This window comes from Ricinus communis, chromosome 1, assembly GCF_019578655.1.
Source record: "Ricinus communis isolate WT05 ecotype wild-type chromosome 1, ASM1957865v1, whole genome shotgun sequence".
In the NCBI taxonomy this organism is placed as follows: domain Eukaryota; kingdom Viridiplantae; phylum Streptophyta; class Magnoliopsida; order Malpighiales; family Euphorbiaceae; genus Ricinus; species Ricinus communis.
Genome location: NC_063256.1, coordinates 18263289 through 18287245, shown reverse-complemented (window position 1 = coordinate 18287245; position 23957 = coordinate 18263289). Strand labels below are relative to the sequence as shown.

The window sequence follows — 23957 nt, the reverse complement described above, 5'->3', positions numbered from 1 at the left end:
ATAAATTTTTCCTATGGTACATCCTAGACCCATTAATATCCCCAGAGACCATGTTATCTAAGACCTCTTTGAGCATCATACAATGCGTGACCACGGTAATTATTATTTAAAGCCTCCACGACTAATCACGAACAATTCGCAGGTAAGCAATCATATTATTATGCACTCGGAATCACCATACAATTCTTTGTGATGCATGGAATGTCGAGCGTCATCCATACGGAGAACTTTGATCCATGAGTCCTATTCCAGCCGTTCAGTATACTTTAATAATTCTCGATTAAAATATATTATAGTATACTTTTCATTTTAAGCTTTATTTAAAACTTGCGGCATTATGTAGAGACCGACCGTGATATGCTACTCGACCTATTTGACATGAAACTTATATGATGCATGAGTGAACACGTGCGACTCGATGCATGTGAAGTGTCTTGAAAGACCATCGGACCTGATGCTCGAGTTTAAAACTTTGCAAAATGATAAAACCATTTAAAAATAGTTTCAATCTTCTTTAAAATGCTTATAATACTTTTAAAAATTTATAGGTTCATTTTGAAGTCTCATGGATCATAATTCTTTGAACATCGACTTTCGGGCCCACTAAATCCTCTAAGAATATCATCCTACAAGTAAAGAGGGTCCCCACTTTCAACATCAAATTATTTATTTGGATAGTGGCGGTATTTTACCGATGATTGATTAACATTATAATAAAGATCAAACCACAGACAATCACATCAACATCAGTAAACAACAAGCAACACTAATAAAAAACACAATAGCAAAGCATTTGTAGACTAATATTATCTATCGAGCATGCGCTACGTCAGATGATTACCCCGTCATCTAGGAGGTTCTAACTCAATCCGTTATGTAGTTAAAATCTACTCTTTCACATAATACATGCTCGCGTATCATATTAATCACTAAGTCTCCTCAATCCCATTCGCGTTTAAGCGCATGCTTATTACAGTGGGGAGAGGAGAAAATGCATATCGATACCTATATGTATAATATACTACTCACGGTGGGGCGGCTCCAAAACTAAGGTCCATCCGTCGCTCGAAAGAGCTTGAGGCTTTAGTGTGAAGCCATTCCTATGGAGGAATCAATAAAAGTGACAAGAAAATCAAAAATTGGAAGCATCATTTATTTTGGGCTACGAACTATTATAAAATCTACGGGCTATGTACCTGGTGAAAATGCCAATCAACTTTACAAAGATTTCTTTTTGAGATTTTATCAAACTCCTATGATCCTACATAAGTTTCCATAATTCTTGATTAGCGGTGGGACCTATCCTAAAGCTTTAGCAATTAATGCCGCGTAGAGATAGTTCTTTGCTTATAAAGCTCATGGAATACTCGGTATTTGGCATCATGATACTGCTTCACCTTGGGATCTTTTGATGGATGAATGACCTGGAAAGGGTCGGGTCAATTACACTGAATCAAATGGATATTAATAAAAAAAAAATAACGGTAGAGTAGAATAGTTTACATAAGTATTAATCCAAGGTTAGCAGCTACTTACATTTTAGAATATTGGTTTAATGTTTAACCAGGTGAAGCAAGCTGCATAAACCACCCCCACGGTCCTCTCAGTTTACAAACTATTTTATATAGTAACATACAACTCCTTATCGATTTTGAAATTAATGGGAGTCAATCCATGTACTATTGACAATAAAATAGCAAGTTGTCACTAATTCAAAATATATTGACTAGTAAAGGCAGTGTTGAGTAGAAAAACAAATTAATGTAGTTTAAGGCTATGCAGAGGTGGTTTATTAATCTAATCAAAACTTCAACCAAATGGCTAGACCTGGGCAGTGCTAAAGTATGGCATAAGAAACAAAATGCTATGAAAAATCATTTAGGCAATTTACGCAGCTTCTTCTACATATTATCTGAAACACCAAGACTTTGGAAGGAGCAGTGAGGTAAAGTCGCCATGTGTTGCGAATTTTACCATCAACTTCAAGCCCCAATCTTAAGCAAGGGCCTTTAGATTTACTTATTCATAGCTCATATATAAAATTCCTTGGCATAATTGCTTTGCAGGTCAACGTCATTGAAGTAATACTTCCTTTAAATTCCTTTAGTCTGTTTTTCTCCTTTTTTTTTTCTTAGAGAGGTGGAGGGAGGTGGCAGTAATGGGATGAACCAAGAGAAAATAATGACTAATAGGAATTCCAGCAAAAACAGAATGCACAAAAGAAAGGCTGCATTATGTTGTGCACTCACTTAAAACCTCTCCTCTAATCATTTATTATTTTATACCTAGTTATATGTCATGAAATGTATGAATTGAACTGAAAATTCAGAAGCAATAGCTCATGCTTACCTGACTGGCTGCATTCAAGTCCCTCATAGCCTCAATAAGGCTGGCATATTTTTTTGCAGCAACAGCATAGACTCACTTTCTCGTGGTAGTAAAATAGGGCAACCTGGACCAATCATGAACAAATAAGCATTAAGTTTGTTAACATGCACACAACACTGAAAAAAAAACTATTATTCTCAAAAGTAGTCAAAGCAAGCTATAAGTAGATTTACAATCTTTGAATTTAGTACATATTTCTTTAATTTTTATACATGTTGTAAAAGAAAATTTGTCTGCACACCAAACCCGCTTAGTTCTTCCAACTTTGAAACTCAACACCAACCTTATTGGTATGAACTATCCAAAATTCAGTTTGAGGTTCCATGAACTATTCAAGCTAACAATTCAAGATTGAAAGACTTTCCTAGCATATTCATAATAATTAATAACTAGTGAACATTGAGACTTCACCCGTACATTATATCGGTGGGAAAGAAATAATAAGGAAAACTTCCAGTGAGGAGGTAAATGCAAGTAAAGGCACATGTATTAACAATTTTTGGTGCAATGGTTGAACCGGATAAGCAACAATGTAGCTACAGTAGGGGGTAAGAATATCACTATTAACCAATTCCTAATCTTTTCTTCATCCAAATGTTGGATCGACACGTAAATCAAGCTGTCTTTATTCATCCAGGGAAAGCTACACTTGATACGTATAAATTATATGATTCTGAGGTTACGAGAAGAAGAGTAAAATATTAGTAAATGCAAAACTAAAATGATATGTTTTTCTTTCACGACAAATCCATACGGTTCTCCTAAATCTGAAACTCACTACCTCCACGATGCGGGGAGAGGAAAATATCAAGAAAAGGGAAATCATACCTCTCGGTCGGATGGCTAGAGCATTCAAATTTAGCCATGAGTGGTCTAAATGAATCATACTCAACACTCCGACTTTCTTTTCCTTCTCACATACGGAATGGAATCATGCGACTAAGTGAGAATTGATAAACCGGTCATAAAAATTTTAGTGTGTCCCCAAAGTTATCAATATTTACAACCTCATCTACTCGTCTACTCATTCAAAATTTCCATCTGAATCGGGGGTAAAAAGGAGAAATCATCACGACCATGACGAGAAGGCATTAAGAAATAAGATTCCTAAAGCGCATCATTGCATGGCAATAATATTTAACTGCTTATTTGGCAAGTGTCAACTCTTCATATAGAAATTCATTGCTTACTTCCATATGTTCCTCGGGTAAAGCGGAGAGAAGGAAAGTAATTTCTAAGTAAAATAAAAGAATGAAAGCCCAAGGTTCAATCCTTACGAGTAAAGAATCACTCATGCTTACTTGTTGTAGAATGTCGGAGTTATTACGAAGTCCACGACATAAACAATATGATAAAAATGATCAAAATAAAACATGTTGTTTTTTTATCAATTCATGACCAGGATAATAGTAGAAACTTCTATTAGTCACCTGACAGACATAGCTTTCTGTGTATGAAAGAACAATAAAAAGCTAAATATTTGTTGTGATGGATTTATGTATATTAGTGGCTTATTTGCCTTTGTAAATTTGATAAGAATATTAATTTCTTTGGTATTTGTTTGCTTATAATATAACTACATCTCCCAGAAGGACATATAGATAGCAGAGAAGCAACTATGATATGGAAGAAAAGAACAATTGGCAAAAAGGCATTCATGCAAGTTGCATGTTTGAATCTTATTGGCATACATGGAAAAATTACAAGGGGCGGTAGCCTTACAACCTGTGAAAATTAAGCTACTCCCTCCTAGTTTGTATCGCAGAGCATTTCAGACAAAATTTCAAGATATAATACAAGTAGAATCATGAAAGTATTGATATCAAGAATCAAATTAGTCATTGTGTACAACATATTTAGTTACATTATGTACAATTTCCATCCAACATCCAAATTCCAATAAAATCTCATCCTAGCAAACCTATTAGCATAAAAATGCACAAGTCTCATGCGTTGGCAAGAAAATATATGGTTTCTATTTTTTTGTATTATGATAAATATTAAATTCAAGCAGTTGCTATTTATAATTGGTACCATACTAAAATCATTTCAGAAATTCAAATATGTGCAAGTTCAGTATCAGAACTTTAATTAGAGAGACAAAGAAGAAATAATGTTAAAATCACACGTTGTTTTCATAGAAACAAAAAGTGCAAAAGATACAATTTACTAACTTTTACATTTCAATCATAACAAATTTTATTTATTTAAAGACAAAAGCAGGCAACAAGTAGTTGATATAAGATTTCGACAACTTATGAGGAAAATGAAATTATAATACTTATCCTTTTAAAAATATATATGCACGCATATATTCAAACACAATGGTAAATAAAAATCAGTTAAAAATAAATAAACAAATAAAAGTCAGACACGAAACCTACGTCTTCCATTTCTAATAGTTGATTAAATAAATGTAGCGCTTCCTCTAGAAAGAAATTGAAAATCTGAAATATTAAAACTAAAATTTAAAGAAAATCAAATAAATTTTAATGCAATTGAATTGACAGACTAATAATAAAAGATAATTTTCGGTATCACCATAAGTACGTGTTGTGTGATTAAATAACACTTCTTTTTTATGGTGAGATCGCCACATAATTTTATCTATGGAAGTAAATATATTTAGTTTGAAAACAAAGAAAGAAAATTAAATATTAAAATTTAAATTATGATTCTTAGTCTTTGAGGAAAATGTTACCATGAGGAAGAAATTAGAGATGCAAGAAAGCGGTTAGAGTCCTCATTGTTAAATTAGTAACGACACCGTTGGAGTGCATTAACATCAACATCATATTTGCCTCTTCCAGCTTCATCAGCTTATCATATCCCCTTTTGAATAATTATTTTTTCAATTTATTTTTTCACGAAATTGAAGCAACAAGTAGTACTGTATAAGAAAGGGAGAACCTTTTTTCTTGGCATAAAACCCCAACCAAACAGGGTAGTCTCCTATTTTTTTGTCAAGAATAATACATGAAAAACTCTAGCAATTGGAAAAATAAAATAAAAGAGAATATCTTTTTATCTTGCCAACATAGTCAAAATTATAGAACAATAAAAACTATTAAAACTTCAATAAAACAACAAAACAACCAAAACCCATTAAAGAAAAAGCACTAAAAACTATCAAACGATGTGGTACTTTTTGGGATGTTGCTTAAGATTTAGAAGTCAAGAGTTGTTTTTCTTCTCTTGTTTATAATCTTTGCTACAGTTGAAATAGGTTTGTGTTAAATATGTAGAGAGAAAATGTTAAAAATATATGTTTATCTTGAACAATTTTTATTAATTTCCCATTTCTGAAATAAATTATTGTTTTCTTCTTCTCCTGAGACCAATCATTATTTAGCAGCTATGTTATGGCTTTCGTTAATAAAGAATGAAGATTAGCATCCCTACATGCTTAGTGAAAATATAAAATATAATAATCTAGTAAAAGTATAATTCCTACTCACGTAAAATATTTTCATCTTGACCAAATAAATTTTTATCCAAGTGTATGTAATAGTACTATTGAAGAGTCCAATCAGATCTAGTTCCTCTTATTGGCCATCCTGATTTTGTATGTCTTCTAGCTGCGGTGATTCCAAATTTTGGGTGTTTGCATCTTGTTGAACCTCCTGTTGTGGGCCTTGTAGGAGCAAATACAGATCACGAAGCAGAAACAGAAGCAAAAGTTACAAGAGCCCGAGTATTATCATAAGAAACTGCTATGGTTTATGAAGTGCCGAACCAACCGCAAATTAGAATAAACAAAATGGTATCAACACAAAATCAAACCAAAGAACCATATTTTAATGTCCATCAACACAATTGCTCGGATGTCGGGTAGCATCCGCGGAAACAAGAGCTTTTAATTGGAATGATCAGAAAAGAAACGAGAGGGGCGGTATTGTGATTACTAATAAAATTGAGGATTTTCACTCCTATGTTGCGAGCGGATGGAAATATGGAGACAACTTTGACAGTTGGGCTTTTTGCTCTGCTTGAATCAAAGGATTATTTTTCAAAAATTCAAAAATTCTACTAGTGGAAGAAAGGGAGATTATTTTTTCCTCGGCACAAAATCCAACCAAGCGGGACATTCTCTTGTTTTCTTTTTTCAAGAATAACAAATGAAGCTCTAACAATTGGAAAAGTAAACATTTTTTTTATTTTGCCAATAGAAATCCGAAAACTGATTGCACACAAAACTTCATTAAACCCATTTGAAGAATAAGAACTAAGAAATATGAAAAGACATGCTAGATTTAGAAAGTCCAGTTTATTGTTTTCTTCTCTTCTTCCTATGACTACTGCAATATGCAACATGATTTATGTCAAATGCTTAAGAATAAACCCATTTCCCGGTTTAAACAAGAAAGTTACAACAATAAAACTAAATCTACAGGAAGAATAAGTAGCATGCGGGAATAAGGAACATAAGAGGCATCTTGATTAAAGCTGAAATTAAGGATTTCAGCCTTAGGAGAATAAATAATTTTTAGTAGTATATTTATCGATCCTCTTACAACATGTTTCCTATTATGTTTAATATTCTTTTTCACCATTTATATTTTTCATATCTTTTCAAAGTTTTATTATATATCCATCGAATATGACTATGTGCATGAGTTTATAATTAATTATTTTATTCGAATATGATCTATTTTTAATAAAAAAATTATTAGCTGAGATATACTTTCTTTACCTTAAATTCAATTTTTAATCATTTTTTAAATTTATATATGAGTTATCTTTTTGCTCAAAGTTACAATTGCCCTTTATCAACCAAACAATAATATTCCCTTTTTAATTTGGAGAATTCTATGAAAATTGACTTATGTATCATGATTTTGGTGTATATGATACAATAATAGCAAGAGGAATTAATTTAATGTCTGATGTGAATAAATAGATAGATAGAGTAATTTTAAATCTAACTAGAGAGCAAAAGGGAAAGAAAAATTAAGGATGATTTGTTAATGTAAGAGCTTCACCATTAATCATGTAGTTGTTGTTTTTAAATGCTCATCCAGATGATATAATTTGGTACAATTTTTCAGAATTACATGTGATTTATCTTCTTAAAAAATGCACATTCGTCTTAAAAGAGATTTGAAATTGATTATTTTGATTATATTAATATTTTGATAGCATTTCTCTAAATATTGAATTAATGCTATCTTAGATTTAATTTTATATAATATTTAATTCTCTTCATTAGATTTTTTTTATCAGTCAATCTAGTTAAAAGACACAATTTATAAATAAAAATAATAATTTAATCTTTAAATTTAATAATAAATATGAAAGAGAACACAAATTATTTTGGTAACTCAATTTCAACTATGTATTAATTTTAGCTTGGTGAATGAGCCACTTAAAACCTTTTAAAATTAAGAGCGTTTCACATTGTTATTGGAAAATAATTGATAATTTAAAAAAAAAAAGCGGTCGTATTCTGACTTCAATTTACAACAACTCAAATTTGAAACTTCTCCCCAATTCTTAATTTTAAAATGAATAAACTAAATTAACCTTTTATTATTTAGTTAATCTTATTTACTATTCTTTTATTTTTCATTTAAAATAACATAATTTGAATTTATTTTATGAATAAATAAACAAAAATTTAGAGTTTTTTTTAAATCCCTTAAAAAGACTAATTTAATATTAAAATAAAATATTTATTATTTCTTTTATAAAATTCTATTATAAACAATTTATAACAGTAAAGGTTATTTAATATATCGTTCAAGAATAAGAAATACCATGAATTTATAAGAGTAAAGGTCTAACCAACTAAGTGGCTAGTTCTAGTCATTGTAGTATTAATTGGATTCAAACTTAATTTTATTAATCAGACTCTACACTTTCTCGCTCATTTACTCCTACCTTAATCAAATTAATTTCTACTATAATGTATTCTTATATAAGTATAAAAAGATGAATTAGAGTTCAAAAACACAAAAGAATTATTTTTTGTTTTATTATTATATTAATTCTTACATAAAAAATATATTAATATTTACAAATGTATTTAAATGTAACAAAAGTTATTCAAAATTATCGTAAATTATTTTATTAAAAGTAGTAAAATAAAGAATAGGGACATCTGCGGGAAGAAGCGTAAAGGGAAATCTTCTAAATGTCTCTCATCTTTATCCTACCTGAACTCCATTGCTATTTCTGCCTTTTGAAACGGTCCTACAAGGCAAATTATACGGGGAACCGAATACCCCTTGCATTGTGTACTCGTATCCAAAGCACTGCTGTTTTATTCAAATGATGGGGCAAAATTTAAATGGCACATGTGAGACGATTTCTTATCCAAAATAATGTCCCATCCTGTTTTTGCCGATTTATAACAGAATAGTGATCTTCTTTTTTTTTTTTTTGCTGTTTGGTGCTATTTTGTCTTCTTCATTCTCTATTTTTTATCATTCAAACTTTTGAATCGATTCTTTTCTTTATTCTTTTTCTTAGCTTTTATTCTCTAGTTCATAATTCTGTTAATTCGTTCTTTTCTTTCTTTTTTTGTTCATTATAACACAATTTTGTTCTTCATTCCTTTGCTTCTTTCTTTTTTTCTTCTCATTGATAGATTATTATGATATGAAATTCTTTATTCTTTCATTTTTTTTTGTGATAGAATTGATTGATAGAGGATTTAATGGATGAAAATCTGAAAATTTTGAATCAATAGAATAATTGTGCAGCTGAATATTCAACTACTAAAAGAATATTATGATTATTGTCTAGAAACTACAGGTTCATAATGCTCATAATTTTAGTTTCATTGCTCGAAAGGAGCAGGTTCATTATGTACATGATTGAGGTTCATTATTATAGGTTCATTATGTTTGCACTATAAGTTTATTACATATGAAATACATGTTCATTATTTATAACATTTAGTTTCATTATGTTCATAGTAATAATACATGTTTATTATTGAAATAGAATAGGTCTATTATGTATTAAACTAAGTTTCAATATGTTTTCTATTTTTACAGTTGATAATAATAACAATGCAATTTGTTGAGGATTTATCTGAATTTGTCATCAAATTTGTTGGTGAAGCTTATGATTTATACAATAGGTATGCATTCGGAGTAGGTTTAGTATTAGAAAGAGTAAACAAAGATTTAGAGCGGATGACAAAGAATATAAATGAAAAGATTTTGTTGCTCAAAGGCTCGAGAAAAAGAAAAGAAAATAAAAAAAATAAGTGTTATTCGAAACTTGATATTCAATCTGGTTGTAAAGCTTCTATTTAGTTTGATATTGATGAAGAATGAGTTTGGACTATAAAAAAGATGAAAAAGAACATAATTATGAGCTATATCCATCAAGTAAAACTTATTTGCTTCGTTCACATAGAGGAGTTACAAAAAAATCAGTTGAGTTATTTTAAGCATTTAAAGAAAAGTGGAGTTGTTGTTGTTGATGGTACTAGGTTGCTAAAAAAATCAATCTGGAGGATCACCATTTATTAGTTTTATAGTTAAAGAAGCTTATACTAATTTAGCATTACAAAACATAAAGAAATTGGATGGCACCAATTCGAATGCTTTGATTGAAATATTTAGAAAAAGACAGTTAAATGAAAATGACTTTTTCTTTGATTTTGAGATTGATGTTGATACAAGATTTATATAGTTTTTTTTTAAGAGATGCTTAGATAAGATAAGATTATGAGACGTTTGGAGATTTGTTAGTCCATGATACCATATATCGCACTAATAGATATAATATTATTTGGGGCCTATTTGTTGGTATAATGCATCAATGTAATGTTTGGTTGTGGTTTTCTATTAAATGATAGAATTGAGTCCTTTGTATAGCTGTTTAGTACCTTTTTAAGATCTATGGGAGGTAAACATCCATAAAAGAATAATGACAGATCAATCTGTTATTATGGCTGCTGTAATTTTTATGGTGTTTCGAGACTCATATCGTAGATTTATATTTGGCACATAGGAGAGAACTCAAAGAAGAACATCAAGTGCTTAAGAAGTTAAAAGAATTTGTAGAATTATTCAATTATGCTATGAAGTATATTGATCTGGAGGCATAGTTTGCATTTTATTGGATCGGTTATTTCAAATGAACTTTGACTTTTTTACTAATTGTTTTAATGAACTGTAATTATTTTGTCATGAACTTGCGGTTATATTTTACTAAAGCTGAAGTTATATTCCAATATACCTGCAGTTAAGTTCAATAAACTGCATTTATATTCAAAAGAATGAACTGCGGTTATATTTTAATGAACCTAATGTTATATTCCAATATATAAGCATTTACATTCCAATGAACCTCGGTTATATTATAATAAACTGCGGTTACATTCCAATGAACCTCCGGTTATATTTTAATGAACACGAAGTTATATTCCAATATAACTTCGGTTATATTCAATAAACACGCAATTAAGTTCTAATGAATCTTGATTTATGTTTTAGTGAGCCGACACTTATATTTTAATATACCTATGTGTTTTCTTGGTTAGTGACAAAATATTATTATCACGATAATTCTTGGATACGAAAGTTATACAAGTTTAGAGAGAAGTGATGTCCTGCTTTTAATAAAGACTTTTTTCTAGTAGTATTTTATCATCATAAAGGAGTGAGACTATTAATTTTTCGATGTCTAAGAAGTTGTTTAATACTGCTATACTTTGTGATTTTTATTATTGTTACACTTATTTCTTTTTCCAGTCTTGAACGTACCAGACTTTTTACAGTGTAATGACACCAATTGAACTCCTTAATTTCATTGAAATTGATTAGAGAAAATAGAATACTATAGTTTCATTTTCTACTTTAGGGGCCCTTCAGCATAGTAGAGACAACAAAAATAGTGGACTCTCTCTTGAATTCATCATCATGATCTCCTTTGTTCACTATTTCATCAGTCATACTTCTTGTTATAGGACTACCGGAAGTTCTGACTCATCTTTTCCTCTATTCTTTCAACAACTGATTATATTTATTGTTGTCATTATCCCATTTGGCTTCTACAATGATTTTAGGACCACGAAAAATAGCCAATATAGAAACTGCATCCTCCTAAGTTAGCTTAAGTTTTTCTTTCTCTAAAACTAAAGCACACCTACAAAAATCAAAATTCTCTACAATGTATCTACTTAACTGTCCATGATATTCACAGAACATTAATTTTAAAAGGCTGCCAAAGCTAATGTCTTCAGCTGCTTAACGTTGCTCTAGTGACAGTCTCTTGATCATGTTGGACAAACCAGATGAAGACATCTTGGTAGGTATGACAAATTTAACCTCCTTTTCTTTATGTCTTATAGGTTGTGATTTAGATGTCTCCTTTATTAATTGTTCTTCAGAAGTAGAATCAGTATCTTCATCTGATTCTTCTGCAACCACTTTCTTCCCTTTGTCAATTATTGAGCATGTTTTATATCTCTTATTTTGCCCTTGAGTTTGTCGAGTTGTAGTAACTTCTTTTCTTTTCTTAACATTTTTACTCACATCAGTAGCAACAACTTGCTTTGATTTCTTTTATTAAGCATGTCCATTTTCGTTTCCAACACTATCAGTAGTTTTGTTCTTCATAACATTAGTCAGAGGAATATCCCAATCTGTGCTATCATTATTAGATTCCTCAGTTATGGTCCTCTTTTTTGCCCTTGTGGATTCTTCTTCTTGAACTTTTTCTCTAAGATATTTTTCTATCCATTTTTATCTTGCAAAATAATAATTACTATAAATAAGAGCTAATAATTCATTAAATGGATTTTATTAATAATGAACCTTATATGATTAATAGATGAATCTATAAGTTTTAACTAATGAACATGCTATATGTGCATAAAAATAAATATGTATTCATAGGCTATAATAGATTAGTTCATTATCTTTAAATAACAAGTTCATCACAGTATAACATTAGGTTCATCAAATATTTTAACATGTTGAAACAACATATTCAATATTCATAGATTATAATGAACATGTTTATTATCTTCAAATTGCAAGTTCATTAAATTATCACTTAAGGTTCATCAAATGTTTTATACATATCGAAACAACAGATTTATTATTCATAAGTTATAATTAACAGGCTTATTATCTTCAAACTACAGGTCCATCAAAGTATCATTTGAAGTTCATCAAATATTTTATACATATTAAAACAACATATCATTATTCATAGGTTATCATGGACATGTTTATTATATTCAAACAATAAGTTCATCGCCGTATAATATTAGATTAATAAAATATTTTATATGTATTGAAACGACATATCCATTATACATAGGTAATATAAGTTAAAATCATATCCTATTGGTATCTTATAGGTATACTTTTAGTATTTTTTTTAGGACGAAATTAAAAAAAGTAAATTCATAATAATAGAAATTAAAAAAAAAGTTTCAGTATCTTTTAGGTATACTTTTAATATTTTTTCTAACGAAATTATAAAAAAAATAAAATGATATAAAATAAAAACTGAATTTATAATAATACGAATTAAAAATAATATCATTCCAGTATCTTATAGATTTACTTTTAGTATCTTTATCTTTCGATATTTTGTAGGTATATTTTTAGTATTTTTTTTAACGAAATTCAGAAATAATATAAAATAAAAACTGAAGTCATAATAATGTAAATTCTTAAAAAAAATCCTTCGAATGTCTTATAAGTACACTTTCGTGTAATCTGCAAACTATGCTTTTTGAAAAGTTTGTTTCTTTTTTTTTCTGAAATTCCTAATCATGCAGCTTATCAATAAAAGAGCAGTCGATATTATGCTTATTTCTAGCGTAGAAACAAAAAAATTCAATTTCTTGCTCCTTCGAAAATTCTCAATATGTACTAACAGAAAATTGATATAACTTGTCGACACAATTACACGATAAAAAATGAATAAGGAATACAGCTTCTAACAAGTGAAGTTTGAACTAGGACATGCTGCATTCTCGAGGGAGTCCTTGTGGGAACGTTTTAGTATCAGTGCAGTAATTATATATCATATAATTCTTCTGCACTGTGCAGCTTCTCTTGACTTAGTGAATCAAGCTCCTTTGAAAGCCATGAATTTGTTTTAGATGATGAATTTCTATCACAAGAAGATGCTCCATTATACCGGATACAAGCATTGGCATTGAAGTTCCTATGGGAAGCGGTGAATGGAGCTTGACTCCAATCTGTCTTGACAAATCCACCTCTTGTAGCCCAGTAATCAGCATTCCTTAGACTAGAGTAAATCCTCATTGGTTGATTCTTTGGGAATGGAACACCAATGCTCTCCATGTTCTTGGACTCTCTAATAGGAGTCCCATCAACAGAAAAACTGAAACGCAGGTACAAAATAACTTCAATATACATTATGTAAATATGCTAAATGAGACTACAAGATTTTGGTATGACGGGTTTGCTTTAATTGCTTACATGATACGCTGAGGATTTCAAAGAATGGAATAGGTGTGGAAATCTGCAGTTGCGTCAAACCATAAATAGAATTGTTGCTCTTCGTTACCTTTGCCTTGGCTAAATACACTAGTATGAAGAATGTAAGGATCACCACTCAGATTTCCCAAGAACTCAAAGTCTATCTCATCCCATGTGGACCCTTTCGAGGATAACTGCAAATTCAAATATTTCATTAGTCAAATGAGCACAAACTTCTAAATTGAAGCCATACAGTGGCTGCATATATCTAGAGGAAGTTAAGAATTTACATAGTAGGCGGTGGCAGTGCCAGTGAGTTGCTAGTGACAAGCTTGAGCTGCATATCAATCTTTCCAAAAGATACTCATTCTTGACTGAAATCCAGAGCCAAAGCTTTGTCAAGGTTAAGGGTAAGAAGCTGGCCATTGTTGAGTATCTTAGCACGACCATCTCCCAAGTGATATCAAAGTCTTGGATGAAGTCACCGGCAAATTATACGAGCTAATTGTAAGAGAGATGATCAATGAGAGTGCTGAACCCCTCTGTGCGAAGCAAGAAAAGAAGCCGTTGAGCTTGTTCTGTCTTTGAAGGAGAAGTTATTTTCCTCTATATAGAAGTGAAATGATGGATTGGCAAGGTTCTTAAGGTTTGTATTTATAATACAATTGTTCCTTGGAGGGATAAGAAATGAAACAAGGAAAGAGGGTAATTACACAGGAAGGTTCTATGTCAGAAGATGTGACCAGTTGGCTTTGATTATCGAACAGTGGATTTAATCAATGGCGAACAACAAGATGCAACTATTAGACGCAGTTTGAGTTTAGATCTATGATGAAAACAGAGAGAGAGAGAGAGAGAGGCCCTGCAGCAGGACCCAACTTCTTTTCACCAAACATGGAGGTTGGTGTGTGGGTCTTTTACTTTGGCACTTTCTTTTCCACTTTCTTTGCTTCACCTAAACCCACCACCACCTCTCTTGTGGAGTCGGTGATACTTTCATTACGTTATGTTCAATTCTACCATTCTAACATTTATGAACGAAATATGGCCATAGGTTTTAGAAGATTATAATAGCTTGGTTGATTCAGGGAGTGGGGAAAAAAACAATGTATACGTTCGAACATGTAATATGAAAATTTTATTTTTTCCTTTTTGCCTTTGTTATTTAAATAAGAATAAATAAGAATAAATAAAATTTATAAATAATGTAATTAATTTAGAAAAATTACAAAAAAAATAGTAAGTTTAAACTTAAAAAAAATTTACTAAGAAATTAGCTAAAAATATTCATTCTACTGAAAATTAAATAAGAGATTTCAATCTCTAATTGAAAAAAGTTGAAAGCAATTATATTTTTAAATATAAAAAAATATATATATATATATATATAGTAATCTTTGTTAATTATAAATAAGGATTATTCTAAAAAATTATATATATTTTTATTTTATAACAAATTTAAAAACATACTACATTTATCTTTTATCTTTTGAATTCAATCAAATTTGACTCAAATTATTTTTTGCAATCCCAACTGCACAGTTCTCCTAACTCTGAAACTCACTATGAACTTTGATATCAAGAAAAATAAAACTTAAAGAATCACGAGATTTAGTGTTTTGGTCTAATTTTTATAATTTCAACACCCAAAAGGTATTTCCATAATTTCTAGCTTTGCAAGGGGAATTTACGTAATTTCCAGTTTTGTCGGAACAATAGTTAAAATTCATTTTTAAAAGTCTTTAATTATTTTAAGTGCGAATTAGAAGTTTAACTTAATTTAGTAGTGGTAGGATTAGTTTAGTCTATAAATATCTAGGCTTATAACAATTATTATTAAGAGTTTTCCAAATTTATTAACAAATATTTCCTGCAAATTGTTGGTCTAGAATTGTGTGTTTTAATCTTCTTTAGGCATGATCCGAAACTTTCTAAGTCTTGACTCTTAGAAGTTTTCTTGTCTTTTCTTTTCTATTCTTCTATTTCATAACGGAATTTCTGCTAAATCAGATATGAAATTCAATCTTAACCTTTATTTTTTTAAGAAATCAACATAGAACCGGTTTCCTAAATTCGTCCTACATCAAAGCCTTATTGGTATGAACTATACAAGGTTCAATTTGAGGTTTCATGAACTATTCAAGCCACCAATTCAAGATTGAAAGACTTTCCTAACAACGTATATTCACAATAATTAATAACTAGTGAACATTGAGATTTCACCATACATTATATCAAACTGGAAAAAGAATAATGAGAAAAAATTGGAGTGGCAGCAATGAAACTTTATGAAGCTATCCATTGATCAAAAGAATACACTATAATTTTAAAATCAGTGGGAAAAATTTTAAGATGTGAACAATATAAAGAGATTATGAAGATAAGTACCAATAACATATGCATATTCTTGAACAAACACTATTTCTTGAAAGGCCACTACATGCAAGCAGCATGTCACCTGCAAGGGAAGAAGATATACAAGAAAGAAGAGGAAGTGTTAAATCAAATGACATATGGAGGTATAGCCATCATTCCACTGACTACGAAACACATAGCTGAAAATATAAACAACTACATTATAAAACAAATCTCATGATAATACAAATCAACTGAAAGTATGAGATGAAGTTATATATTTAAACATAATATAAAACATGTCATTACAGAAAAATAAATGCGTGAAGATTAAAATCAATGCTTCTTACTTTGTGACCATGAGCATTGCAATGCTCCACAATATGGTGTGTATCGTATGCAATACCCCGCATGGCAGCAAGGTATGAAAGAGCCAATTGTCTATCACTAATGTAAAGGGTCATGCCACAAATAATTCCCTTTGCCTTTGGATATGCAATAAGAGACCTGTAGTATAAAGAATTTAAAAGCTCAATAATTAATAAAAAAAATTGGGCACTATAACTTGGAAAGGCCTTTTATTCACTAATCGTTTACCTATTTCCATGAAAGTCGGGAAGGACATGTACATCTTGTGTTAAAGCAGCAAATGCAACATTTATGCCATCCATTATAGTCCTCAAAATATTGTTCAATAGTTCGAACAATGAAATGTCTAGAAGACAAGTAATATATGATCAAACATAGTTATTAAAGGCGCATAATTAGGTGTATGCTTGAGAGACGTGACGTGCAAAAGAGAAGAAAATAAAAGAATAAAACTTTTGAAAGAAATTGAAATTTTAGACAAACGTATATATATTTATATAATCAAGAAGAGGAACACTCTCCATGATCCCCATACCACCAGCATAAGCATCAATCAGTGAAGTCTCGACAGGAGTTCCAGCTTCAGTACCTAGTTCCTAAACATATAGGCAAATACTTGAAATAAACAATATAGAAATGTCCCATAGGTTTATGATTGACAATAATATATCCACTTTGCAAAGCCTAGATAAAGGTTATGTGCCAAAATTTTAGCATCTAATCAAATGCGACTTGGTCAATGGACCTCAACGAAGCACCATCTGAAATCAATGTGAATTCTTCAGTATAAAATTTCTTACCTTGGCGGTGCGAGAGTCGAACCCACCCGAGAGAATGACCGGGGAAAGCTACACTTCATCCCTGTTTGATGTCGGGGTAAAAGAAGAGTAAAATATCGGTAAATCGAGAACTAAAATGATATGTTAAAAGCCAACAACATTATGCTTTGCTTCTTTTTTTATAGATACAGAACTATATTTCAAATTGTATAATAAATAAACTTTATCAATGTGCATCATAAAAGAAGAAAGTGTTATAATCGGATAAATCATAGAGGTTAGGGTGTACTCTATTGCTATGCTCATTCAACATAAGAATCTATAAGTGACACAACCTGGAAATCAGTCTTAACATAAGAAGTTCTAAAAAACACTTTCCTTATGTTGATGGCAAGTTTTAAATAAAGTATCGTGAAATTGATATCAAAACCAGTGCAATAATAAAAGATCTAATCAGATTATATCAGACTAAATCAGTCACCACTTTCAACTTAAACTAAGGGCTTAAATCTCATAAATTCTTGTAAGCCTGTCAGATATTCATTGAATTAAAAGGGGTAATTGCAATTTTCCAAACTAGACAGCAATCCAAAGAAACAAGGAAGATCCCTAATTCTAGTTTAGAAAATTCTCTCCGGGTAGTCCCTAGAAAAATGGTCATAAGTCAAGATCCGACCGTTCGATCAAAGTGCCATTTTATACCCATAAACTACACAGACAAGAAACAACATACTCAAAAATCAACCATTCATTTGTCGTAGAATTTGGCATATTAATTTTCAAATTTGTTGTCAGAAAAAACTTAAAAGAGAATTCAGGGCTTAAGCAAACAAATATTAAAATCAACTTTTAATTACAAAACCAAAGCTCCCACCAGCAATCTATCAACAAATATATCACATACTAATCACATGGCCTCAAAAGAATAGATTTTGTCAAGCAATTAATAAGCAAATACATCACATACATAATCAACAAACTGTCATCTATGATAGATTTCTGAGGCTCTACTCAAAATTGTCTAAAAAAAATACTTGGAAGCTTTACTGGTACCATCTTTTCCATATCACAGGGACATTAAGTCTATTTTCATTTCTAGTTGGTCTTCTGCCATTTGGAAAGGTGAACAAAGAGGACTAAATAAAACATTGTAGATATGTCTATCTGTCAGGTCAGATTGACCATGAAAATCTAATACTCAATTTTACTTCCAAAATAGCAAAATTAGGCCTTCCAAAAAATAAATAATTTTAGAGGACGGATCAAAGCTTCTATAGGTTCAGATTTTGCCTCATTTGGAGTTGTGGAACTCTAGATAATGCTCAAACAAGTGGACTGTCACACACGGGACTGAAATCCGAAATTCCAATCAAATTCACACTTCGAAGGACCAACCTAAAATTTACATAATTTGGCATAACACCAATCTAACATCTCATGCCACAATACAAAAATTAAGCCATAAACACAAAATCAAACACATCACAGTCAATAATCATCATTTAAAGTAACCCAAACCCTTATTCACTTCATGCAACTAAATAAAATTAAAGAATAGTTACTAACCTAATCATGGAGATAGTAACAAAATAAGAAAATTAAGAAGTTATAATTAGCCCTAGAATCATTCTCAAACAATGTAACTCTTGGAGTTGATAGCTTCAAACTCATCATCAGTTCTCCAATTTAAACTCTAAACAGCCTTTGACTTCGCTTGTTCCAACCCAATCCTTATGTACTTCGAGCTTCAATCTTCAAGCATGGACCAAATCGTACAAGCATCAATTTCCAATCCAATCATAATATCACATGTCCAAAATTACTAAACCCAACTCATGCCAACAAGAAGTTAGTATCTTAAACAAGCTTAACGAATAGCTAGGAGAGCTATGGAGTTGGATTTAATCACAAAAGCCTTTACCATTGACATACAAAGTGATAATCAACAGTAAAAATTGTAGAGAATATATAGCGAGAAAAGAAAATTAGGACATAAATGGTTACTTGAGATGTTAAATTTAAAAACATAAAGAGATATTAACTAAAACTAAATTGGTATGTTCTAACTTACTCATACAAGAGGACATGCGTCTCTATAATATCCAATATCCATGCCATATTTTCACTTTAATCCTCCTATTAAATGAAAACTAAACTTTATTTTAAATAATTATCTAATAAAATAAATTCTTGATATACTTAAAGAATAAGTGTCCTCTACATATTTTGCTACCTTAAGTACTATCCCACTATCAAGCTATAACCGTTCATTATTAACAGAAAAAGTATTAACTCATATAATATTTTCCTCCTCCAAATTTTGTTATCTCATGAAAAATCACTTTAATTCTTAAATCCAAAATAAATTAACAATATAATTTATTTAAAATTCAAAAGTAAAAGTGTAAACTACTACAATTAAATTCCAATTATTTAATAATTTTCTCGTAAATAATCATTTAAAATAACAACTCTCACCAAAATAACTCTAGCACTACGAAATTACTAAACGATAAAATTTAAATTGCTGTAAATTTTAGTATAATTTTTCATTTTGTCTTTGTTTTAAACTCGCATCATTGCGTCTGAGACCGACAACCAATATGTTACTTGATGTATTTGACATGTGAATTTTATGATGCATGAATGAACATGTGCGACTCAATACATATGCAGACTACTGAAAGACCATCAGACACAAAGCTCAAGTTCAAAACTTAGAAAAATGACAACGCTATTTGAAAACAGTTTCAATCATTTTTTTCAATGCTCATAATATTTTTGAATCTATATAGAAACATCTTTATATATAGGTTCATTTCAAACTCTAATGGACCATGATTCTCTGAATGTCGGACTTTTGAACCCTCTAATAATCCATCAAGAAGGAAAGTAATTTCTAAGTAGAATAAAGAGAATGAAAGCCCAAAGGTTCAATCCTCTGAGTAAAGAATCACTCATGCTTACTTGTTATAGAATGTCAAAGTTATTACAGAACACACTAACATAAACAATATGATAAAAATGATAAACATAAAACATGTTATTTTTTTATCAATTAATGACCAAGATAACAGTAGAAACCTCTATTAGTCACCTGACAAACATAGCTTTCTGCGAATTAAAGCACAATAAAAAGCTAAATATGTGTTGTGCTGGATGTATATATATTCCGTGAAACATGTAATATGATTTGCACTGTAAATTTTGACAAGAAGATTAATTTACTAGTAGTTTTTTGCTTTTATAATATAACTACATCTCCCAGAAGGACATATAGATAATCGAGAAGCAACCAATGATATAGAAGAAAAGAACAATTGGCAAAAAGCATTCATGCAAGTTGCATGTTTGAATATTACTAGCATCGTAGAAAAATTCACGAGGGGCGGTGGGCTTACAACCCATGAAAATTAAGCTACTCCCTCATAGTTTGTATCGCGAGCATTTCGGATGAAAGTTCAAGATATAATATAAGTAGAATCATGAAAGTATTGATATCAAGAATCAAATTAGTCATTTTTTAAGCAACAACTATTAAAAACAAAGAGATCCGACTATTGCTTAATATAATTATTATATCAACATATTTAGTTACATTATGTACAATTTCCATCCAACATCCAAATTCCAGTAAAATCTCATCCTAGCAAACCTATTAGCATAAAAATGCACAAGTCTCATGCGTTGGCAAGAAAATATATGGTTTCTGTTTTTTTGTATTGTGATAAACATTAATTTCAAGCAGTTGCCATTTATAATTGATACCATACTAATATCATTTCAGAAATTTAAACATGTGGAAGTTCAGTATTAAAACTTTAATTAGAGAGACAAAGAAGAAATAATGTTAAAATCACACATTGTCTTCATAGAAACAAAACGTGCAAAAGATACAATTTACTAACTTTTACATTTCAATCATCGGAAATTTTATTTATTTAAAAGGGATGCTTTCTTACTGTATGAATGCCCCACAATATGATGTGTACCATATGCAATACCCTGCACGACAGCAAGGTATAGAACATCCAATTGTCTATCACTTATGTCAAGGATCATGCCACAAATAATTCCCTTTGCTTTTGGATCTGCAGTAGGAGACCTGTAGGATGAAGAAGTTAATAGCTCAAAGATCTATAACAATACTTAGGCACTATAACCTGAAAAGACCTTTCATCACTAATCATATACTTGTTTCTATAGAAGTCGGGAAGGACATGTACATCTTGTATTAAAGCAGCAAGGAATGGAACCTTTATGTCATCCATTATAGTCCTCAATTTATTGTTTAGTAGTTCAAACAGTAATATGTCTAGAAGACAAGGAAAAGTGATACAGGATCAACCATAGTTATTGAAGGCGGGGGCTCAGGGGTGTGCCTGAGAGACGTGAAGTGCAATAGTGAAGAAAATAAAGAATTAAACTTCTGAAAGAAATTAAAATTTACACACACATGTACATATTAATACAATCAACAATCTCTTATTCGTAACAAATGTTTGACAAAACTCGAGTAAATAAAAACTTAATGCTAAGACACATGGCACAATTAACAATTTAACTTGGCACAAAGATAATGGTAGCATCAATAATTTAACATGGCATAACTAAAAATCAACATGAAAAAAGAAAAGTTATTTTGCTGCTTGTAAATGTAGGATGTGAGGTTTCCATAAAAGTAGAGAGAAGAGGAAAGAAAAAAAAAAGATTGTGAGAGCCAAAGAGGATAGAGCTGAGGCGGTAGAGACAGAATCAAAAGGTCAAGGAAATCATTTTATAGATTGAGCTAGTGAAAGAGTATAACAAATGAAAAGCAAGAAAAGAAGGAGGAACTATTTGGGTTTAAAAAATATAAAGGTAAAATTAGAGTGAGAAGAATAGAGAAGGTAGAATAAAAAAGAAAACATAGAAGAAAGATGGCGATAGAGATAGAGGAGAAACTGGGTATTGTGATGTAGAATAATTCTAGCAGCAACCTTTTATCCCCCTTATGATCTAAAGCAACATGGGTTTCTTTCTTTGTTATAGTTGTTTTTTTTTTTTAATTTGGTATGCGTGATCTTCATAAGTTCACTTTCATATTGAGATTAATGCTGGAGATTGTATAAATATAGAAACAGTTAAAGAAAAGGAAAAAAAAACAACTTTAAACTAAAAAGCTTGTGCCCACATCTCCCACCTTTTAGTGTTTGAGGCGTTAGGGCTTGTGCCTCGTGCACATTTAACAACTATGGGGATCAATTAAGCCTCAGTACTACGTAAAAAAGTATTAAATATAATTTAGTTAAATGTATATGCTAGAAACTGATATCCTACTCTAAGAAGCAGCACGGTTTGCAAGGCGGGGAGAAGCAACATGATTTTCTATAATGTAATCTAATAATGCACCAGTAGCACTCTACCCACCATCTGCAAGCCAGTATTCAGGGATCATTGCTACAGGAATTAAAAAAAAAGGCCATGTTAAAGTATTGATGCTACCATTATCTTTGTGCCAAGTTAAATTGTTAAAATTGTGCAATGTGTCTTAACATTAAGTTTTTATTTACTTGGTTTTTGTCAAACATTTGTTACGAACAAGAGATTGTTGATTGTATCAATATGTACATGTTTGTGTAAGTTTTAATTTCTTTCAGAAGTTTAATTCTTTATTTTCTTCGCTGTTGCACTTCACGTCTCTCAGGCATGATCCTGTATCACTTTCCTTGTCTTCTAGAGATATTGCTATTTCCACTACTGAACAATAAATTGAGGACTATAATAGATGACATAAAGGCTCCATTCCTTGCTGCTTTAACACAAGATGTACATGTCCTTCCCGATTTCCATGGAAATAGGTATATGATTAGTGATGAAAGGCCTTTTCAGGTTATAGTGCCTAAGTTTTGTTATAGATCTTTGAGCTGTTAACTTCTTCATACTACAGGTCTCCTACTGCAGATCCAAAAGCAAAAGGAGTTATTTGTGGCATGACCCTTGATACAAGTAATAGACAATTGGTTGTTCTATACTTTTCTGCTGTGTAGGGTATTGCATATGGTACACACCATATTGTGGAGCATTGCAATGCTCATGGTCACACAGTAAGAAAGCATCCCTTTCAATCTTCATCCACTTTTTTTTTTGTGCAGTTACATGTTTTATATTATGTATAAACATATAAACTGGACCTCATATTTTAGTTGACTAGTATTATTAGGAGATTTTTTTTATATTGTAATTGTTTATCTTTTCAGTTATGTGTTTCTTAGTTAATGGAATGATGACTATATCACGAAATGTAATTTATTTTAAAACTTTATGTTCTTCCTTTTATATCTTTATTCCTGGCAGATTGACATGTTGCTTGCATGTGGTAGCCTTTCAAAAAACCTTGTGTTTGTTCAAGAACATGCAGATGTTATCGGTACTTATCTTCACTCTCTTTACTGTTTACATCTTAAAATTTTATCTCTGTAATCTTAAAATTAGTGTGCATTATTTTGATTGATGAATAGCCTTTGATGTGAATTTTCATTTATGCCACTGTGCGATGTTCATGTGTAGAGACGAGTAAAGAATAAGACGGTTGGTTTATATGCTCATCCAACATTTAGATGAAGAAAAAATTAGAGCCTTTGGTTAACGTTGGATATTCTTG

At 30.7% G+C, this 23957-nt stretch overlaps 2 pseudogenes; both read right to left on the bottom strand.

Moving 5' to 3' along the window:
- The window catches only part of LOC107261541, a 29446-nt pseudogene extending 27070 nt beyond the window's left edge, over nt 1-2376 (bottom strand).
- The window catches only part of LOC8280755, a 60003-nt pseudogene extending 36591 nt beyond the window's left edge, over nt 1-23412 (bottom strand).
- Between the last annotated feature and the right edge of the window lie 545 nt (nt 23413-23957).